The sequence below is a fragment of the Sapajus apella genome, unplaced genomic scaffold, assembly GCF_009761245.1.
Source record: "Sapajus apella isolate SASKATOON/1434 unplaced genomic scaffold, GSC_monkey_1.0 scaffold10, whole genome shotgun sequence".
Taxonomy (NCBI): domain Eukaryota; kingdom Metazoa; phylum Chordata; class Mammalia; order Primates; family Cebidae; genus Sapajus; species Sapajus apella.
The window spans coordinates 1,678,101-1,700,847 of record NW_022436950.1 but is presented as its reverse complement, the minus strand read 5'-3'; positions in this window follow the sequence as shown (position 1 = coordinate 1,700,847).

The window sequence follows — 22,747 nt, the reverse complement described above, 5'->3', positions numbered from 1 at the left end:
CAAAGTGATCACATCAAGGGGGACAGCGTTCCCTCTGACTACCCTCCTGTGGTGGATCAGGCGGTCCCAGCCTGCAAGCCTTGTCGGCATGCTCAGATCTGGGTGCCCGGGTCTTGCCGCTAGAGAGTAGTGCTGAAGAGGACAGCTCCCTCGGGCCCCTTTGCAGCTGGCAGTCAACGCCATCAGAAGCCTGGTGCTCTCTCCCTCACAGGGTGCAGAGGCGAGCAGCCAGCGTCAGGCAGAGGAAGAGCGATGCTCAGCCCCAGCTGTGCCTCCCAGGAGCTGAGACGCGGGCCCCGATCTTACCCTGTGAAAATGGCTCTCTAAAATCAATGCTCTCTGCCTGGCACCTACTTCCATCACCTTTCTCAGTGACGTCCTCATCTCAGGCTGATCCCAGCAAGCGTCAGAAGGAAAACATCTGAAATACAAGCAGTGAGCGCATCAGTATTTCAGGACTGATCATGGCATAGATACAGCTTCCTAAATGCCAGCCAAAGTCATGTAAAGAAATGGAAATGTGGAAACTTAGCCATTTCAACAATGGAAAATAATTTAAAGCTTATTTCAAAATAATATCCCATGAAGCGGTATACCAATAACTTGTATAAAATGAAAGCACAGATCAACATATTTTATAAATTATTAGGAAACAATTATGTTATTAATTCAAAGGCTATGAAAAATATCTAGTATCTATCTTTGCTTTTTAAATGGCCTTTAGAAGTTTAGATATAAAGTCTTGATAATTAGAACACAAGATTAACAGTATTATTTCAGGGAAAATGGTCTTGAGGTTTTCTTCTTTGTATATTCATTAGTCTTAATGATGCCCAAATCTTCTAATATAAATTATACTCATCCACCCAAAATGTGCTATGACATCACTGAAAACTGAGCTAAGCAACTGATGAGAATTCTAATCACAAGAGAAGTTATTTGACAATTATCATATGGAAGCATTCAGAGTCATAATTAATTCATTAAATGACTTTGGTTTAAAAAGAAGAAAGAAAAAGCAAAGATCTAGAGGTTTGGGGGATCTCTTTAGAGCAATGAGATAGGAATTTTTTCTAAAGAAAAGCAACAACGTACATGAGTTAATTGGCTGTTTAGGTTGGTGAATAGAGAATAGCAGCTAGAGAAGCATGGAAGACGGTATGGGTAAGTCGAGGCAGTTTTTAATATAAGTCATTCCATTTTCTTTTTAAAAATTATATATATATATATACATATATATTTTTTTTTAATAAAGAGATGAGGTTTCACTATCTTGGCCAGGTTGGTCTTGAACTCCTGATCTTGTGATCCACCTGCCTCGGCCTCCCAAAGTACTGAGATTACAGGCACATGCCACCATTAATTTTTAAAATTTATTTATTTTTATTTTTTGTAGAGATGGACTCTTGCTGTGTTGCCTAGCCTGGTCTTGAACTCCTGGGCTCAAGCAATCTACCCTCCTCAGCCTCCCAAAGTGGTGGGATTCCAGGTGTGAGCGTGTGCCCGGCCAAGTCATTCCAGTTTCTGAGTTTCCGGCTGCCTGTACCTAATGGCTTGTGAATAAATGGTTTTCAGAACAACAATATCTCTTTCTAGCTAGATATTAGCTAATCGTTGTTTGTGGTCAGTGTGCATGGAGATTAAATTAGTGCTTTAAATCCTTCGTGCCAGCGCTGCTCAGAGGGGGGCTCAGTTGACTTCTTAAGCTGCCGTGGAAATCCATTTAAATGAAACCATTTTTCTGTGCTCTGTTTGGTTAAGTCTGATTCCGTTTCTCCAAATCCCCTCATCATGCGGATCTGACCACCCGCCTCCCCTGGATAAAATGGGATTAGAGAAACTTTGAAGAAAAGAGATTCGGCAGCAGAACAGCTGCTGTCAGGCTCCCTGCCCTCTGGTGAGTGCTCTGAGAGGCTCCTGGGCCCCACGCCCCCGGCAGCCGTCAGTGGAGAGGAGTCAGCGAGGCTTTTGGGAGGCACAATTCTGCCTTGCTGCGTTTACTCTTCTTCATCTTCCTTTCTCCCTTGCTTTTACTTCCATAAACTCACAGTGCCGTATCTTTTCTTTATATTTGTATAGTTCTTCAATATTTGAAATGTAATTTTGCTGGTGCTTTTTGATTTGGACACCCTCATAGCTGTCCTATGATAGATAATAAAACCTTTATTTTGCAGAAGTTGAAAAGATTGAGAAATTCAAGTTCTCATTACATTCCCAACTCGTGGTATACTTTTGGGTTTTTTGTTTGTTTGTTTTATGAGACAGTCTCACTCTGCTGCCCGGGCTGCAGTGCAGTGGCGTGGTCATAGCTCACTGCAACCCTGACCTCTCTGGCTAAAGGGATCCTCCCGCCTCAGCCTCCCAAGTAGCTGGAACAGGTGCTCGTCACTATGCCTGGCTAATTAAAGCAATTTTTTTTTTCATAGATGGAGGTCTTACTGTGCTGCCCAGGGTAGTCTCAAACTCCTGGGCTCAAGTTATCCTCCCGCTTCAGCCTCCCAAAGTGCTGGGATTACAGGTGAGAGCCATTGTGAGCAGCCTGCCAGGGTGAATCTTTACATAAACTTCTGTCTGACTAGAAGTTGGTTTTACCTTCACTGTGCAGGGGACATACACTCAGGGGCTTAGCGTTTTTCTATTTCAGAGGATTTTCCTATTTTCCTGTGTATTTGTGTGATGTAGCACTTGGCTTGTGGGCAAAGCTAACCAGGCACGGGTGTCAGAATGGCCAGCTCAACGTCACAGTGCCCATGAGGTTCAGAGAGGGCAGAGCCCTCTCTGAGGAGGAAGAGACCCTCTGGGTGAGCTTGGGCAGGTTGTCTGAATGTCCTGAGCCCACGTTTCTAATCGTATCTGACTTCCTGAGATTGCTGCAGGGTTGACGATGACGTCCTCATGCCCAACTGTTGCTGGCATGTGGTGCCTGTGCTTGCCTGTCAGCCTCTGCAGTGCCCTTTGCTTAGAATGTCAGCTCTTGACGGGCTCATCTATGGCCCACATGCCCACGAGCTATGTCTATACAACTTCGCCCTGTGCTGGGATGACACCAAATACCACCTCTCAGTGAGTCCTCTTGCGTGCACCTGGTTACAGAGCTCCCACCCCAGTGGCCATGCCTCCTTTGCAGGAGTGAGAGAGCTCCAGGGTTCTGGGCATCTCAGCAAGAACTCTGATCCCCCTCTGTTGATGCTCACAGCCTCAGCACCACAATCCGACTTGGAGATGGCGTGGTCCAATTCTATTGCACCCTCAAAAAGCCAGGGCCAGTGGATTCCACGGCACGCTCACAACTTCTTTACTTTCTGGAGCGCTTGTCTGTCCCTGCAGCCTGAAGGCCTCCTTGCAGTCCTGCTTCCCCTTCCTGGTAGAGGTCCTGCAGCCCTCTCTGGTGGCGGCTGCTTTCTTTCCCTCACTCCCATATCCTGGGTCTGGACATAGGGCAGGTGTCCTTCCTGTGGCTTCCAGATCATTGTCCTCCCCTCCCCCTTGCCCTTATCCCCCTCCCCTCCCTCCAGCAGCTGCCTTCCCTTCCATGAGGATGCTGGCTCCTGGCTGCCCCCCACTCCCTCCAGGATGCTTCCTCTCAATTCTTTGGATTCAGTCTCATGGTTGATGTGCCTGCTCGTGACCTAGGCTCTTCTGATCACAGTCTGCCTTTCCCCAGTGATCCCGCCTCAGCCCATTAGCTGACCTGGTCATTCCCAGGGACAGTGGCCCCTGCCAGGTCTCAGTTGCAAACATCCCAGGTGCGGCCGCCCTCACCTCTTTCTCCCCGGTGGTCTGACCCCAGCCTTGGGGTCTAACCTTCGTTTCCCGGGGGTCATCTCTTTGTGCTCCCTCCCTCCCCAGCCTTGATTCCACGGCCCCTCATCACCCTGACTCGATGGCCTCCCTTGCCCTTCAAAGCCACCGCCTCACCCCCGACCTGGTCCCGTCATAGACACACTTGTCGGAGAGAAATGCACGACACGCGCTCGTCCCCTCTACGTTTGTCCTCCCCACCCGTCAAGTGGGCCCTGAGGCTGCTCCTTTCCTCCGGTTCATCTGGGGTGAGGGACAACCTGAAAGTGACCTCACAGGGTTCTCAGACCTTCCCCACAGCTCCCCACCCCCGCCCTAGATCCTCCCCTCCCAGGAGCCCAGACACCACGTGGAAGCTCTGTGGGTTCGGGACAAGCCTCCCCTGTCCAGCCTCTACAGCACAATATGCAGGAAGGAGGAGGAGGCAGAGCTCTGTGGGTCCCCAGCCAGGGTCACCTCCTCGTCCCCACCTGTTGTCCCCTAACCCTTCGTCACAGGCTGACCATCTCCCCCTGCCCAGGGCCCCAGGCTTGGAAAGGAGGCACCGCCCCGCACTCCCGCCTCTTTCCTGCCCTATTCACCTTCACTGTACTTGGCCCCATCTCCTTGTCTAGTTCTCTGCCTATTTATGCCCTAGAGTGTGAGCTCAGCAGGACAAGGGCTTTTGTCTAGTTTGTGCACTGCTGGTTCCCCAGCTTTGGAGGGGCACCTGGCCAGCGTAGGAGGCAGTAAGTCCTTAGGTGCGAATAAACAGATGGATGCCCTTAGAGACCTGGCTTCCTAGTTCCCAGGAAGACAGAAACAATCAGATGAGAATTTCCACACGCTCCATCACCTCGACTACCCAGGAAATATGCCTGATTCTCTCCCCTGTATTGAAATGGTTCTATTTTACCGCCTTCTTGGCTTATTTGCTATCCGTCTATGCTGTGTGATTTGGGGATAATTTTAGGGTTTATGGTAGACACGGTTTTACCACACTCTACCTTTAAGTGGAATTACACCACTTCACACAGAGTGTACGAACCTCACACCAGTCGACTCCATTTCTCTCTCCATGCCTTTGCACACTTGGCTTGCACTGTATGTCTACATATATAATCAGCCCACAGGAGAGCGGGCTGTTTCTAACTGAAAGCTATTAAAATAACCTAAGATGCGTCTCTATGCACCCCGTGGTCGCCGGCTTCGGTGCTCTCACTCCTTGCTGCAGATCCAAGTTTCCATCTGGTATTATTTTCCTTTCTCCTGAAAGACTACCCATAACAGGTTTTGGAGTTCAGATCTCCTGGTGATAAACTCTTTCAGTTGTTATATGTTGACAGAAATCTTCATTTCACATCTGTTTTTGAGAGATACTTTTCCTGGGAATGGAATCCTATCGTGAGTGTCTTTCATGCATTCTTGTCTATGACACAGGTACACACTGACTGCTCCTCCGTTTCAATGAGTTCTTGTCTATGACACAGGTGCACACTGACTGCTCCTCCGTTTCGGTGAGTTCTTGTCTATGACACAGGTGTGCACTGACTGCTCCTCCATTTCAGTGAGTTCTTGTCTATCACATAGGTGCACACTGACTGCTCCTCCGTTTCAGTGAGTTCTTGTCTATCACACAGGTACACACTGACTGCTCCTCCTTTTCAGTGAGTTCTTGTCTATGACACAGGTGCACACTGACTGCTCCTCCGTTTCGGTGAGTTCTTGTCTATGACACAGGTGTGCACTGACTGCTCCTCCATTTCGGCGACTTTTGTCCATCACACAGGTGTGCACTGATCACTCCACTCCGAGTGCCCTGGCTTGCCTTCTTCCTGATGAGGGGACTTCCCGCACTCTTCTGTTTCCCCCTCTGCGTGTTCTGTGTCTTCTGTCTCTGGCTGAGTTGAAGATTTCCTCTCTTCACTGGCTTTAAGCAATTTTTAGTTTTCTTTATGTTTCTTAAGCTTGCAATCCATTGAATTTCCTACATCTATAGGTTTGAAGTTTTCATTGAATTTGGAAATATGTTGGCCATGATTTCTTCTCAGCTTTTCTTCTACCCGCCTTTCTCAGTCCTGTCCTCTGAGGGTCTCTAGTTACATGTCTGTGAGGCTGCGTGAGGGCTCTCCACACCCCAGTGATGCCCTGTGTGTGCTTGGGTCTCTTGTCTTTCTGTGTCTCATGCTGGATTGTTTCTTTGGCTGTCTTCAGGTTTCGCGAATCTTCCTTTCTGCAACCGCGAATCTGCTCTTCGTCTCGTGTATTTTTCATCTCAGAAGCTGTGGTTTTGACATTGAGAAGTTCAGTTTTTATGCTTTCTGTGTCCCCCATGTCTCTGCTTAGCATATGCAATCTTTCCTTTGGTTTCCTGAGTACAGGGAGCACAGCTCTGACAACCTCTAACGTCCTTGTCTGGTCGTCATATGACCTGTGTTATTTCTTCTTTTCTTTCTTTTTTTAAATTGAGACAGGGTCTCATTCTGTCGCTCAAGCTGGAGAGCAGTGGTGTAACCTTGGCTCACGACAACCTCCACCTCCCAGATTCAAGCATTTCTCCTGCCTCAATCCCCCAAGTAGCTGGGATTATAGGCACACACCACCACACCGGGCTACTTTTTGTATTTTTAGTAGAGACGGGGTTTCACCATTTGGCCAGGCTGGTCTCGAACTCCTGAGCTCAAGTGATCCACCTGCCTCGGACTCCCAAAGTGCTGGGATTACAGACGTGAGCCACTGCACCTGGCAATCTGTGTTATTTGGCTTTGGTTGGTTGATTTTTCTCCTTATCATGGGTCATGTTTTCCTGCTTCTTTACCTGCTTGGTCGTCTTTGATGGGATGCTACATGTGGCACATTTTACCTTGTGTATTTCCATAAATGTTATTTTTTATTTCTCACATGCAGGTAAGTTATCTGGCAGCAGATCACTTTATGTGGGTCTGATGTTTGAGCTCTGTTAGGCAGGACCAGATCAATGTTTAGTTGGAGGCTAATTTTTCCTACTAAGGAGACAAACTCCTACTGAGGGCTCTCCCTGATTCCCCGTGAACTGTTATTTTTCTTCCCCCACTCTGGCTGCTGGTGATAGAAACGGTTTCCGGCTCTGTGTGAGCGCCACATGTTTGCTGTTCTCTAAACTTTTCAGATAATAGTTTCTCTAAAGCTGCCCTCTCGTGCATATGCTGATTAGTGAAAGACTTAACCCCTTTATGCCTGAGGTTGCATGAGGTTGCAATATTTTGAACTTTTGCAATCATGACCTTGAGCAGTAGGATAGAAATAACTCTTACATGGTCAGCATTCCAATAATGGAACACTAGGCATAAATGGGGTTGAAGGGGGACCCACTGCAGATCCCCAGGGCATGGGCACTCTCTGTTCTGAAGCTCTCTCTTCCACAGAACTTGACCCACACAGGCTGGCACCTTGGGCTTCCCAGGCTCTCAGCTCTACCTCCTCAATTCAGAGAGACCACGGGCTCCTCCTGGGCACCCTTCCCTGCAGTACAGCCTGTAAATTCTCTCCAGGCCATAACCTAAGGCAATTATGCAGCTTGATTCATTGATTTCCCATCTCTCAGGGGTCCCTATCCTTTGTTGCCTGATGTTGAATGTTTTGAAAGCCATTTTTTTCACATATTTTGTCTGATATTTTATTTCATGCAAGAGAATAAATAAAGTCCCTCTTATTTCACCTTGGCTGGAAGCAGAAATCTGTCCTATTGTTTAAATTTCTATGGATTTGACATTAAACTGTTTGCCACCAAAAAATCCCAAGAACCCTTGGAATTACAGATAATAACTTGAAGAAAGTCCTGAGAAACAAGCATCTCAAAATTATACATAAAATCAAGTTTAAAAAGTAGTAATAACACAGTAATTAGGATATGTTTATTGTGATCAAGATAAATCACATTTTTACAGCTAACAAACCTTAACATACAAAACAAGCTATAAAATTAGTTTGGGGCTAAAGAAAATTGGAAACATAGCTTACTAAAATATTAGAATTGAAACTGGTTAGGAAGAATCAAGTACAAGTCAACACATACTCCATGTTTATAAAGAATTTCTTTTTGCTGACTATTAATATTTATAAAAATTAACTTGTTAGCAATTAAACCAAAATGGGTGACAGAAAGACCTCATATTTTAAGGATGTTTGCATGAATTGCTTAATTACAATACTCTGGCAGAGTGATGACGTGATTGAGGTATAAATCAAGAATTAAGACGATGAAATGGTGCGGCTGCTATGGGGAAACACTGGTGGCCCCTCAAAAAATTAAACGCAGAATTACCAGGTGGTCCAGCAATCCCACTTCTTGGTATATACCTAAAGGAACGGAAAGCAGGGACTCAAAGTGATATTTGCACATCCCTGTTGGCAGCAGCATTCTTCGTAATCGCCAAAGGGGGAGGCAGCCCAAGAGCTCGCTGACCGAGGGCTGGATGAGCAGAGTGTGGCCCATCGGCAGCCTGGAACAGCATCCAGCCTTAAGGGAAGGATTCCCTGTAGTCAAGGACAATTCTGTTCTTCGATAACCATTGTACTGTTTTGTTACTTTAAGGTTTTTGTCACTGTAAAGCTGAGGCCCTACAACTTTTCCCTATGAAATGCTATAACTTTGTGTTAAAAAAAAAAAAAAAAAAGCAGCAACTATCCAGGGCTGTGGAAACACGGCTCAGGAGCAACACTCATCTCAGGGAGAGAACGCTCAGGGTCGCCGCGCATTCAGGCTCCATCTGAATCTGTAATGAGAAGGTGCTGCCAAAAAAAAGTCCTCGGCACCAGCAGAGGTGTGAGGTCCGGAAGGGAAGGAGGCGACAGCTCGGTGTGCGTCGCGTCCGTGGGCTCCTCTGACCACGCACGGAGCCTGTGCTGGGTTCCAGGTCCTCACTGTCAAGGGGCGCGGCCCACCGGGGTGTCGGAGGGGAGTGGGTGCGAAAGCCTCGCCGGGCAGGGCAGGTTGCAGCCGTGTGGCATGTTCTGCCTGGAAAACTGAGGGTGTGGGGAGATGAGGCAGGGGCTCTGCTTAAATCGCAGAAGGGTCGTACCCACAAACGGGCTCTCAGCAAACTATTTTTAAATCACAAAATAAACAGAGCAAGAGGGAAGACATCTTCTGAGTGAGAACCCTTCCTTCCTCCCCTCAGCACAGCTCCCAGGGGACTGGGAGAGCAGGTGCTGGGGACAGCAGCGGGTCCTGTCTCGGGATGAATTCCAAATCCAGAAATGCCCCCCTCCTGTGAAGCATTCAGTGATCAGCAAGCTGGGTTGGCAGCTTGGGCCCTGCGGCTGCCTGAAGCTGATGCTGCTCAGCAGACGCGCTCAGACGCCCTTAGGTAGAGTCAGCAACAGGTGAGAAGGACTTGGGGAGGGAAGGACAGGGCGCCGGGTGCTCTGAGGATGGTAAGCCTCTGGTGTGGGAGTGTTCTGGGCTGGGGTGAAAGATGGATTTGTGGGTGCAGGCAAAGACGTGGCTAGAAGGACAGGATTTGGGGACTTGATGAGAAGGTGGAAATGCGAGGAGGACCTGGGAGCAGGAAAGACAGGCCAGGATCCCGCTGGGCCACGGAGGGCTTGAGGGATGAGACGTGCTTCCTGTGGGGTTTGGGTGGCCTGGCCCAGCCTCAGCCTGGATGAGAAAGCTGATGTGGGAGCCACACACCTCCCCTGAAAGAGGCGCCTCTCACAGGGTCCCCACAGGCATGGAGGCCCAAGACCCCTCCATCGAAGGGAGGGCCCCCCACCTGAATGCCAGGCAGATCCGTGGGGTGGGGTTGTGTGTTGTAGCAGCCCCGTCTCCAGCTGGTCCTTGGCACTACTGGCTCATGCAGGCCCCTTGGGGGCCACAGAACACCCAGAAAAGACTAGAGGCCCAGAAAGCAGAGGCAGCAGATGACGCCGCTGACCCTATCAGCGCAGGGGATGAGACTCCCCTCCAGGGGGCTCGCCCTTCCGGGACCACATTGCTCCTCCTGTCTCCTGCGGGTGGGAGGGACCCAGCCAGATGGGTCTGCCACGTCTGCCGCTTCCCCCAGCCCTTCCCTCACCCTGGGCAGTCTGTGCTCGGTCCCATCCTCCCGCCAGCGCAGCAGACCCGGGAGAGCAGCTCTGTCTTGGACACAGAGCCCACTCTCTGCAGTCGGCGGGTCAGTCCTGTGGCTGCCATAAGAAAATGGCCACAGCCTGGGGGCAGACACAGAACCACACTGCCTCGCAGTTCTGGAGGCTGCAAGTCCAAATCAAGGTACCTGCAGGGCGAGTCCTTCTGAGGCCACGAGGGAGAACCTGTTCAGGCCTCCCCAGCTTCCGGGGCTCACTGGGGTCTTGGGCTCCTCCGTCCTCCTGTGAGTCCCACCTCGTGTCTCCCCACCGGGCCATCTTCTCACACGGACACCAGGTACACGGGGCCAGGGCCCTCTGTCCTCCAGTGCGACCTCATCTCAACCACTGACATCTGCAAACCCCCTGAGCGCACATCAGGCCACATCCTGAGATACTGAGGTTAGGACTTCAGCGTATGAACGTGGTGAAGGACACAAATCAACCGTCTGTCCTCTCCCCCGACATGGAAACCTGCATCCATGCCCTTCCTCCACCCTCACTGCCCAGTGCACCGCCCCGTCCCGAGGGAGCAATCTGGCTGTCTTTGTGGAGTGGGTGGGGACACGGGCTGCAGGCAGCAGGCCAGGGCAGCCATGAGGGCACTCAGGTGTTCCTGTCCTTCCCCCTGTGCCAGCGACCCGACACCAGCACCACGTTCCCTCGGAGGAAACCAGGCTGTTTTGTGATGTTTTGCCTCAAGCTCTCCTCCTCGCTCTTAATCCCTTTATAGAAAGGCTAGCAAGTAGGAGATTTTCACATGCTTTTAAAAATAGACTTGTTTGCTTTACGGTTTCCACAAGCCGCCTACTATCTCCCGAGAAAGCGAATGTGATGAATGACCTCGCACCTTGTTCCAGGGAGGAAGACGCGTGCTACTGTCGCCTGCATGCACGCAGTACCTGTCACTCAACCTCTGCTGGCCGAGGCCCTGCCCCCAAGCCCACTATTTCCTCCAGTAACACAGGCCCATCACTTCATTCACGCTCATCACAGAATAAGGGGAATTTCACCTCTGACCTTCAGCTCCACCCACCATGGATATGTTGCCAAATTCTAACTTCAGCCTCAGAAACTGCACACCATTGCCAAAGGGGCGTCCCTGCCCCAGCCCCTCTACAATTATGAATACTTCAAAAGATCACAAATGTTTTCAGAAGAAATCACAGCCAATCGCGCAGCCATCTGCAGAGCCCTTGGGTTAAAAGCTTCACACGCGAATGCTCAGAATAGCCATCCACCCTCCAAACTCCGTCCCGGGCGTGATGGCCTGGCCAGATGTTGCAGGGCTTCCCCGCTATGTTAGTTCGCTTTCACACTGCTGATAAAGACACGCCTGAGACTGGGAGGAAGAAGAGGTTTCACTGGCCTGACAGTTCCGCATGGCTGGGGAGGCCTCAGTATCATGGCGGGGGACAGAAGGCACCTCTTCCACGGTGGCGGCAAGAGAATTTGAGGAAGGAGCAAAAACGGGAGCCCCTGAGAAGCCATCAGATCTCATGAGACTTGGTCACTATCATGAGAATAGCACCGGAAAGACCGGCCCCCATGCTTCAGTTACCTCCCCCTGGGTCCCTCCCACAGCACGTGGGAATTCTGGGAGACACAATTGAGATTTTGATAGGAACACAGCCACGCCATGTCAGTTGCCTTCCTTAGGCCCTGCCTGTGTCGGGGATCCTTCCTGCCTGGGCCCCCTGGCGTGATTCCACACGGCGTGGACTGCATGCGCTCCACTGGCTCTCAAGAAAGCAAGTGTCTGCCCGTTTCCTCAAGATATTGTGACCAATCCACAGCCAGATCAGCCACACCACAAGAGGCCTGTGGGGACCTCCGCCATGGTCCCCTCTGGCCGCCAGGGTCTGGGAAGCAGACACTGCATTCCCCATCTCAAGGCACTGCATCTTCAATAGTAGCTGGAAAGCCAGGAGTTCCTGTTCTGGGGCTCAACAGAAGAGCAGGGAAAGTGACCTGAGAGAGCAAAGGAGGACCAGGGCACAAGAGAGTGGGAGGGGAGCCCGGGTGCCGTGGGGACAGGCAGTGAGTGGGGAAGGGGAGCTGCCTGGTCAAGCTACTGCTAAAGGTCCGAAAGGTCCTGAAGAAACCCCTCTGAATACAAACGAGCATTTCTCCAGGGTGCACAGCTCTCCGCAGCCGCCCAGAGAGCCAGCGCCTGCAGCCTGCTTCTCCCCCGGAGGCTGGAGTCCGTTCCCAGAGGCTGGAGTCTGTTCTCGGAGGCTGGAGTCCATTCGTGGAGGCTGGAGTCCGTTCCCAGAGGCTGGAGTCTGTTCCCAGAGGCTGGAGTCCGTTCCTGGAGGCTGGAGTCCGTTCCCAGAGGCTGGAGTCTGTTCTCGGAGGCTGGAGTCCGTTTCCAACTTTGCTCCCAATCCCTATAAGCCTGGGTAGGTTCAGGGGCTAAGAGGAAAAATCCCAACTTAGAAAGAGGAAGAATGTCAGAGAAGTTATTCAGCAGGAAGCGCCCTGAAGCTCACGCAGGCTATGGAAAGCTTCTCCGAGTCTTTGTTCTCCCATCTGGCCCAGGGTTCCAAGGCCGGCGGGCCTGGGTTCTGTCCCTATGTCTCTGGACTCCCAGAACTAGGCCAGGGGCAGGCTCACCAGTGGACCCCTGAATACCCGGAGGCCCTGGACGTGAGGCCTGCCTCCTTGCTCACCAGCTCCAAGGCGGTCTTGGGACATGGTCACTCCGCAGTCTCTGAGGCAGACCCCCACTGTCCCTCGGAGGCCAGGTCCTCGGGGCCCAGTCTCCCCTTGCCAGGCCGATGGGCCTGCCCAACTCGAGAGCCTGGTCAGCGAGTCCTGGCTGAAGTGTGGCCAGGGCCAGTTGAAGCCTGAACCTTCCTTTAGGTAGCATGGAACATTCCAGAGACATAATCCGTCTGCCCTTTTCTCTCAGGCAGTGGGGGTGTTTTCCCTTTTTGCTGTCATGTGTTAGCAGATTGCTTTCTTTCAGGAAATGGTCTGTCTCACCCGCTAGTTTGTGCAGAAGAGGGCAGGTGGGGTGCGGGAAAGCGCCCGCCAGGCATGCTGCTGAAGGACACGCCTGGTGTTTCTGACCAGTGTGGTTTCCTGCCAGGACAAATGAGCCCGAGCCCTCCACCTTCCCTGGGCCCACACGGCCAGCCTTTGGGGGACATTGAGGCTGTAGTCCCAGCCTCACCATGAGGCTGCCCAGGGAGGAAGACTGAGTCCTCCACTGTGCAGGGATCATGCTGGGCGGCTCTGTTTGAGAACTGATGAGTGGTTTTGCTAAATGGAGCAGAGTGAGGAGCTCTGGAAGATTCCATGAGACGGGAGGGAGCTGTGGATAGGCACAAACCCACGGGAGGGGGCTCCTCAGAAGACAGGGCGTGGCGGGGCTGGCAATCCTCCACTCTCATGGCTGTGCAGAAATCCTCACTTCTGCACTCTGAGAAAGCCTTCCCATGCCTCAGACAGGTCTAGAGATGTGTGCCCGCCACCCTGGCTCCATGTGCTCTTACGCCTCACAGCAGAGGGCAGAGGAAACACCTGTTCTGTCCAGGCCCCCCTGTCCAGTTGGGAAGCTCAGGCGGTGCACTGGGGGCAGGTTTTCAGGGCAACCCTCCAGGCCACGGGGGTGCAGGCTCAGCCCAGTCCTGGTTCTGGCACAGGACCCTGAAAAGAACTGAATTCTAATTTTACATTGAGTCTAAGACCAGCTCACAGCCACAGCCTTGCTCATTTGCAAACTCTGATGAGGCACCTGCCACAGTGCCGCGAAGGGCCGGAGTCAGGCAGGTGGGGAGATAATGTCCTACCCCAAGGGGTGTAAGGCTGGCAGGTGTCAGGGTTGTGGGGCTGAGTATCGGTCCCACCCTTTCCCAAGGAACTCAACTGCTGCACCCGGGACAGCAGGGACACCGGGGCTTGGGGTACGAGACAGAGGCAGAGGCCCCTGAACCTAGACACCAGCCCCAGCTCCCGAACCTCGGCCGCACATCTGAAAAGGAAGACTAATTGCCCACCAAGGGTTGGGAGGACAAACTGAGCCTCTGAATTCCTGGAAATCCGGCGACTTGTCAGGAGGCCACTGCAGGCAGAAATGTCTTGTACAAGAAGAAAGCAGTGGAAATACACCTGGTGTGCTGAGGGATGATGGAAAACAGATGCGGGTGGTCCCAGCGACAGGTGTGTGGTGGCCGCGAGCCAAGCCAGGAGGAGCTGCTTCCATGATCTGGGTGGACAGACTTGGCAGAAGGCACTGTTCAACTCCTCTATATCATTATTGACTTTCTGTCTATATATTCTATCAGTTATTGACGAGGGTTACTGGGAGCTCTGTTGACAATTATAGATTCGTCTAGTTCTTCTGGTGGTTCTATCAGATTTCACTTTATGTATTTTGAGCCCTATGATGAGACACACAAACACTGAGGATCATCATGTCTTCTTGAATTGATCCCTTTATCATTAGGAAACGATCATTCATTTCTTTATCCCTGATGATATTCTCTGCTTTGAAGTCCACTTTGAGCAGTAACTACTCCAGATTTATGGCTGATTAGTCTTAGTGTGGGGTATCTTTTTCCATCCTTTTACACTTAATATATTTTTTGTCTTTCTATATTAAGTGGGTTTCTTGTAAGCATCATAGACTTGCTGTTCCTCAAAGCTGACACCTGCCTTTTAATGGAGGCGTTTAGACAATGTAGATTTCATGTGATGACTGATTTGGCTCAGATGAACCCTATCAGCTCTTTGTCCCGTCTGTTTTTTGTTCCCCTTTTAGCCCTCTTTTAGATTAACTGAATAGTTTTTATGATTCCATTTTGTCCACTCATATAACTTATTAACTATAATTCTTTATTTGCTATTTCAGCGATCGCCTTAGGGGTTATAGTATGCATCTCTAAGTTACGACGGTCTGCCTTGAAGTAATACGTGACATCAGGTATCATATAAAAACCTTACAATAGTAAACATTCGCCTCTTCACTCCCAGCCTTGACGCTAAGGTTGACATTCATTTTACCTACGCATACATTGTGAACCTCATGCTCTGTTGTTATTTTTGTTTAAATGGACAATTTTATTTTAAAGAGCTTCTGTATAATAAGAAAACTGTGAATATATTTGCTCACGTGGTTCTGTTTCTGGTACTCTTCCTTCCTCTGTGTAGATCTGAATTTCTGTTTAGTGTCACTTTTCTTCCAATGGACTTTCTTGAACATTTCTTGTAGTGTGTCTGCTGGTGAAAAATGCTTTCAGCTTGAGTTCTTCTGAAAAAGGAAAGACTTTGTTTTATCTTTATTTTTGGAAGATAATGGAGACAGGCAGAGAGTTTTAGGTTCACGGCATTTTCGTTTTTGTAATTTAAGCGGGTTACTCCACTGTCTTCTTGCCTGTATTGTTTCTGATGAGAAATCTGGTCTCATCTCACCATTCTTCCTCTGGGTGAAAAGTGTCACTTTTCTCTGGTCACTTTTAAGACTGTCCTGTCCTTCACTAGCCTTGAGCCATTTCATTATGACATGCCTTTAGCATGATTTTCTTTATGCAGTTTCCTCATGATTAATGCTCATTGAGCTTCTTGGGTCTATGAGTTTATAGTTTTCAACAAATTTGGAAAACTTTTTAACCATTACTTCTTGAAACATATTTTCTTTTCTTTTCTTTTCTTTTTTTTTTTTTTGAGATGGAGTTTCGCTCTTGTTACCCAGGCTGGAGTGCAATGGCGCGATCTCGGCTCACCGCAACCTCCGCCTCCCGGGTTCAGGCAATTCTCCTGCCTCAGCCTCCTGAGTAGCTGGGATTACAGGCACGCGCCACCATGCCCAGCTAATTTTTTGTAGTTTTAGTAGAGACGGGGTTTCACCATGTTGGCCAGGACGGTCTCGATCTCTTGACCTCGTGATCCACCCGCCTCGGCCTCCCAAAGTGCTGGGATTACAGGCGTGAGCCACCGCGCCCGGCTTGAAACATATTTTCTATCCCACTTTCTCTCCTCTCCTTCAGGGACTTCAATCACACATAAGTTAGGCCACCTGAACTTGTTCCATATCTCACTGATACACTTTTCACTTAAAAAAATGCCATAAAGACACATGCACGTGTATCTTTTTTGTAGCACTATTCACAATAACGAAGACGTGGAATCAACCTAAATGTCCAACAATGGAGATAAAGAACACATATACACCAGGGAATACTATGCAGCCATGAAAAAGAATGAAAACACGCCCCTTGCAGCAGCATTGATGGTGCCGGAGGCCATTATCCTAAGCAGATTCATGCAGGAACAGAAAACCAAATGCCATGTTCTCACGTACAAGCGGCAGCAAAACAACAAGGTACATGAACACAGAGAGGAGAACAAGAGACGCCAGGGGCTGCTGGAGGGCAGAGGCTGAGAGGATCATAAAATTCCCTAGTGGGTACCATGCTTATTACCCAGGTGATGAAGTAATCTGTACACCACACCCCTGCGATACACAGTTTACCTATATAACAAACCTGCACATGGACCCTGAACCTAGAATAAAAGTTAAATAGAAGAAACTTGAGCCAACTTGTTCTCAAAAAGAAAAAGATAACTTCTTTCCCCTCTGGGTTTCATTTTGGGAGCCTCACTGGTATTTTCTTCCGCAACACGTAACCTGCCATTAACTCATTAGGTGTGCTTTTCATTTCAGACATTGCAGTTTTCACCTTTAAAACTTTAATTTGTCCTTTTTAATGTCCTCCACATCTTTACTTTTAAACATATGGGATCCAGTTACAGTAATTTTATTTCCTTTGCCTGTTAATTCTAATATCTGCATCAGCTCTGGGTCTGTTTTGATTGATTGATTTTTCTCCTCATAATAGGATGCATTTTTCTGTTTCTTTGTCTGCCTTGTGATCTTTGATTGGATGGCAGATATTGAGAATTTCATCTTTTTGGGTGCTGGGTGTTTTTGTATCTCTGCAGATATTCCTGAGCTTTGTTTTGGGATGCAACCGAGTTTCTTGACCCTCTTGGTTCTTACTTTTGAGGTTTGTTGGGTGGAACCAGAACCTCACTGACACTAAGGTTACTTGTTCTCTAATACTCAGGCAAGTACTGATATGCCACCCGCTGTCCTCTGAGAGTGCCAGCTAGTCACGTGGGAAGACCTATGTGAGGGCCAGGTGTTGTTTTCTTTTATCATTAAGGTGATTCTTTGCTCGGTCTCAGCAGTTTCCTCACACACATCCACCGATCAGGAAAGTGAGCCCCTGGGGATCGCTGGGTTCCCTTCTCTCTGGGACTCTGCCCTGCCACGTGTAGTTGCACTGGTCTCCCAGGACTCTAGCTTCCCAATTCAGGGAGTCTGCTGAGCTCTGCCTGGGTGGAGGAGACGCCTCCTCCTTGTTCTGAAGCCTGAAAACTCAAGGCAGTGCCCTGGGCTACCAGAGGGCTCACCCGTTTCCTTCCCGGCCTGCAGGGATCACTGTCCTTCACTGCTTCCTTTCAGTGTTTGGAAAATGGTTGTTTTACATATTCGATCTGCTTTCTGTGTGTTTCTGTTTCATGTAGAGGGTGAATCCGGTCGGTGACAGTCTTTGTACTGTGGTTCTCTCCATCTGCCTAGCTCTGCCTTCCTCATCTCAACGCCCCAGTGCCTGACAGGCACCTGACACTCAGCAGAAACCGCATGCGCGTCGATTACATGAACAGATGAGCACATGAACTTAACCAGGAGTAACAAAGGATGCTGACAGCACTTGTCACAAGCTGAAGGAGTATAACTGGTCTCTTCACACACATCTGTGTATGTGTCTTCGTTCTCACCGTGACAGTCTTCAGGCCAAGGAACCTGTTAAATTAATTCTTATCACATCCCTAAGGCTCAATGACTTTGTCTTGCACACTGCAGGCTTTTAGTAAATGTTTGCTTAATGAATAATTCATGGATCATTTAGACACGTGTCTAGCAACTTGGGTTGAAGTGTGACTATAACAAGTTTGTCCTGAATCCCAGCAGCGTGGGGTCTTTTTTCTCTGCTTTAGCACTGTGCGACCAACTACTCACAGCACCAGTCGGTGGCGGATCCCAGGACAAAAGGACGGTTGAAAGATGCATGACCCAGGGTGTGCTGACTTTCATCTATGATGTCTTCGTCTTTTCCAGGTCTTTAGATTACCATAGGAAAGGAAAAGCAAGGGGTAGAGAAAGTTAGAGAGGAAATGTTGGCTGCCGTTGGAAACCAATCATAAATAAAGTGACAAAGTAAGTCACCTGGAAAACGAGCGATTCTTCACAAATGCAAATCCTAGGACTGCCTGGCAGAGGGGCTCTCCTCACTCCACCATCCTAATTCAGTGATAGTTACCACAGGCGCAGCACTTTCAGGAGGAGCTCTCCTGCTTCTACTTATGCAGGGGGACCAAGGGATACGCGACCAGGCTGTCAGGGGGCTTCAGGGCAGCTTGCATGAGGGATGCTAAAGGACACAGGTGCTGGGCACAAAGGAGGAGATCAGAATCAATGAACGACACAGGCGTGTATTCCCAACCAGAGGTGTGGCTACACCATTACACTGGGGAAAGGCGGGCTGGGACATGGGACTCAAGGAATCCCTCTGGCTGGACCAATGCAGAGGCCATGAAGACAGAGGAGTGGAATGTTGGGGAAAGGATCTCCATTTTTCTCTCCTTTCAGAGCCGTTTTGCCTGTTTTCGGATCTGGGAACAGCATTGCTTCAGCAGCACAGCATTGCAGAGGCAGGTTGTGGGTCACAGCAGGGTGCATCACGCCACTGGGGGTGCGGTGAGCCCAGAGGCTCTGGACAGGGCCTGGCCGCCCAGCTTACCTTCCTCAAGGTTCAGAACCTCCTCAACCTGCCCCATCGGCCGGGGGCACGGCTGCAAGCCCGCAGGCTGCCACACGCGATTTTTAAGCCTGGTGTGCTTCCTTGCCTAAATTACTTTGCAATGTATCAATACCTAACCCTGAAATACTTTGTAGCCAGCTTTATGATGAAATGGATTCTATTTGGTGATTACAAAATAGTCTGCTTTTGAATAGTCCCAGTTCTTCAGTTGCTTCCACATGTGTGTTCAGTCTGTTGAAGAAGATGGGGGAGTCACTGAGCCCCCCAGAGAAAGATCCTACAGGAGACTCCAGGGAAGAAAAGTTGCGGGCTCGGGCCCACCGCGTGCCAAAATCCATTGCATGCAGCGCCCTCTTGTGGTCACGCTGCAGGTGACACGCTTCAAAGGCAAGTGAGGCTGTCGTTCTCTCCCCGTTAGGAAGAGTGTTCCTGAACATTCTTTACTCGCCTGTGCACACACAGCGCTGTGAGCAAGCAAGGTCTGCCATCAGGGTGATTCTTCCCTATCGTAAGAAAATAACACAAACGTTGGATTTTTTAAAAGCTCAGAACTGGAGGTGAAGATTCCAAAATCACAGGATGTCCAAACTGGAAAGGACCCTGAGATGATCTTGTTCAAATTCCCTCTTTTTTTTTTTAAAGTGGTGGACTGGGAGGGTTATGTGATCTTAAGCAACTCACTCCATGTCCCAGACAGTAGACCGACTTCCCTAGGCTCACACAGCAAATCCCTGGTGCTGAAGTACAGGGCTCTGTCCCATCCTGGAAGGGGCTCTGGCAATCAGACTCGTCCAGCTCCTCCATGGAGACCTTGGGAGGTTGAGAGGCCAGGGCCGCGCAGGGAGCCTGAGAGCTGAGCTCCGGCGCCGGTCCCCTGGGCTGTGGGCCACTTCTCCTGGCCACGTCCTTCCCTGTTCTTGGCCAGGGACTGTCTCTTCCACCAGCCTAGGATAGGACCTCTGTGCCCAGGACCAGACTAGAGGTGCTTCAGGCAAGTACGGACGGACGCAGGAGGCACCAGCCAGGACTCAGGCAGAGCAGGGGCCAGCAGCCGGGCCTGGACTGACTGACTTATGGTTCACATGGTAAATTTTATATGATGTATATTTTACCACAATAAAAAAGGAAATAGCATTTTAAACTGAAATTTTAAAAAAGGGGCAAAAAATCTTGTGGACTTCATTATGAGGCTACAGCACAGCCACCACCAGCCCCATTTGACAAGAAAAATGCTATTTCCTTTTTTTATCGTGGTGAAATATACATAACATAAAATGTGCCATCTTTACCATTTGAAGTGCACACTTCAGCAGCAATAAGCACCTTTGCGCTGCTGTGTGACTTTCGTCACCATTCAGGTCCGGAACATCTCCATCCTCCCAAACTGAGACTCTGTCTCCCATGAAACACGAGCTCCCCATTCCCTCCCCAGCCCCTGGCGCTCACCATCCTACTTTCTGTCTCTGTGATTTTGACGCCTTGGCTTCCTCACGTGAGTGGAATCGTGCAGGGTTCATCTTTCTGTGGCTGGTCGTTGCACTGAATAGGACATCCTCAGGTGCCATCCATGCTCCCTTCCTTTGCCAGGGGTCAAGTAACCATGGTCAGGTGGCTCTTGCAGTGAGAGGGATGTGCGTGCTCTGAGCAACGCACCCAGAAGGCGGAGGCCCCTCTGGAAGCTGGTAACTGTCACCCGGGCACAGCATGCAGGGCAACCTGCATTCCTTCCTTCCCACCTGGGAAGCTCAGCTGACCCGGGGCCCAGCTCAGGCTGCAGCCAGCCTCAGATGCTGTTTTAAATTTGGGATTCAATTCAGAAGGATCAGGAACCTGAAAATCAATGTCTTTTCAGTTCATCTGAAAACAGAAAACGTGCTGGCCTTGCCGAAAAGGCAGTTCTCAAATTTGCAGCCAACGAATGCATGGAACAGAAATAGCATTAGAAGGAGTGCAGGCGAGCCCTTCCATGCCACGGAAAAGCTCTAATTCTGCTGCGAGAACGAGGGAGTCGGGTGGAGAAAGCATGGCATGGCCGCAGAGCACCGCACACGGGGCCCTCTCTGTCTCCCCACCTCGTTTTCATTCTCCTTAAAAACAAAACCCAAAACACCCTGCCCGTAGCTCTTGCAGTTACATCCCAAACACCTCGACTTCTCACCCACGTTCTCACTGCCAAGGAAGGGACTTTGAAGAATCTCCAACATTAATCATTGGTTGTAATGAGTGCCGAGGAGGGGACTTTCGAAGGCCCTGTCTCCATGGCTGGCTCTCTGCTGCGTGTGCGTCCGCTGCGTTTCAGAATTTTCTCGGATGCTCCAGTGCTCCTTCCAGCAACAGCACTCACGCGTGCCAGGCCACTTCTCATAAGTCCTATTTACAACAGCAAGCCAAATTCAATGCTATAACGCGGTCGCTACAACTCTTTCACGTTTCCTTGCTCTTAGCAAACTTCCTTTTTTGAGTCCTGTAAAAGATTCGCTGTTGTCCATTTAAACTAGACTCATTATTTCCTTCCAGAGCATTAAAAGTGCAAGGAGCCACAGGTAAAGACTTCCTTTTCTCTGGTCTTACTGCATCCTTTGTCCAAACAAAGGTGGAGGTCCCCCGTCCTCCACGAGTCGTGTGTAAGCAGAGAGCCCAGTCCCGGCTCCTAGCCCGTCAGACGGGAGCCCGAGTCACACCAGCCTGCCGGCACCAGCAGCTCCAGGTCCCTGAGCCCCAGCAGGCATAACCTAAGAGGTTACCTAGAGTTCAGGCAACCTCCTCAAACAGTCCCTAAGCGAAATGAGGAAAAGTTACGTAGAGTGAAGTAAAATCTTCAACAACGAAACACGAAGCTGTTCTTCTCTTTTTACGAAACTCTAGCAAATTGTTTCAGAAAATGAAAGTGCCGGAAAAGAAATATTTCCATTGGGAACTAGAGATGCCCTGTGTGAAAATGGTCACAGGGAAACCTGGCTGAAGAAGCTTTAAAACCTTGGCTATGTTTTAAGCTGTAGCCTCGGTTCATTAGAATGGGATTTTTTTTTCCCCCACAAACTTCTACTTTTTTTGGCCTAAGTGTTGTTCTGCTTAAACCTCTGAAAACTAATTTTTAAAACTGAAAATGTGTTCTTGTAGCAATTCCATAATTTCTAATAAACTTGATATAGACCATTTTGTAGTTAATGGAATCCTTCTTTAAAGTTACTGTTGAATTTTCATTTATTTGAGCTCTTAGAAAACTGCAGATTGCTAAATTGAAGCTTAAATGAATTTGTTCATTGTAGCAGTTAAGAAGGCACCAAAGCCTCACCAAGCAACTTCACATTTAATTAAAAATAAAAACTAATTTTAAATTATGGAGAAAAAAACACTACTTAAATCACACAGCTTTCTTTTTTTTTTCTTTTTTTGCTATAGCTGCATGAGGTTTGAATATCCTAAATTCTTAAATGCAACTATTAAAATAATTAAACAGCCTCAGTAAAATATTAGCAAATTCAATATCAGCCTAGGTATAACTTCATTTTCATTATTTTGTGTGTTTTTCTTCTAAAAATAATTTCAAATTAGTTTTGTTCTTTTAAAACGAGAAAGCATCAAACCTGTGGCTTTATTGAAGGCTCTCTTTACAGTCCACATTTGGGTGGAAATATTGGCAATTCTGAGTGTATCTTCTTGAAAAACTTTCTGCAGAGGAAAGGGGATGGTTTTAAATTCTATCTTTTGATTTTCATGGCAGCATTTCTGACACAGTATGGTGAAATTTTTGACGAAAACATCTACAGCAGGCTTCCGGGTTTTCCTGAATTTGTCTAGATAAAGGAGAGGGACAAAATCTTTTCCATCTGTAATTTTTTACAGTTATAAAACATTTTTAAAACCTGCATTAAATTAGCAACGGAAATAGTACTGTCTCCAAACATTTCTAGGATCGAGAATTATTTTTCTCTAATTGTAGAACATGTTTAACTTTATATACAACATTTTGTCCATATTTATGTATAGATACACAAACACAATCATTGCAATGGGGAACA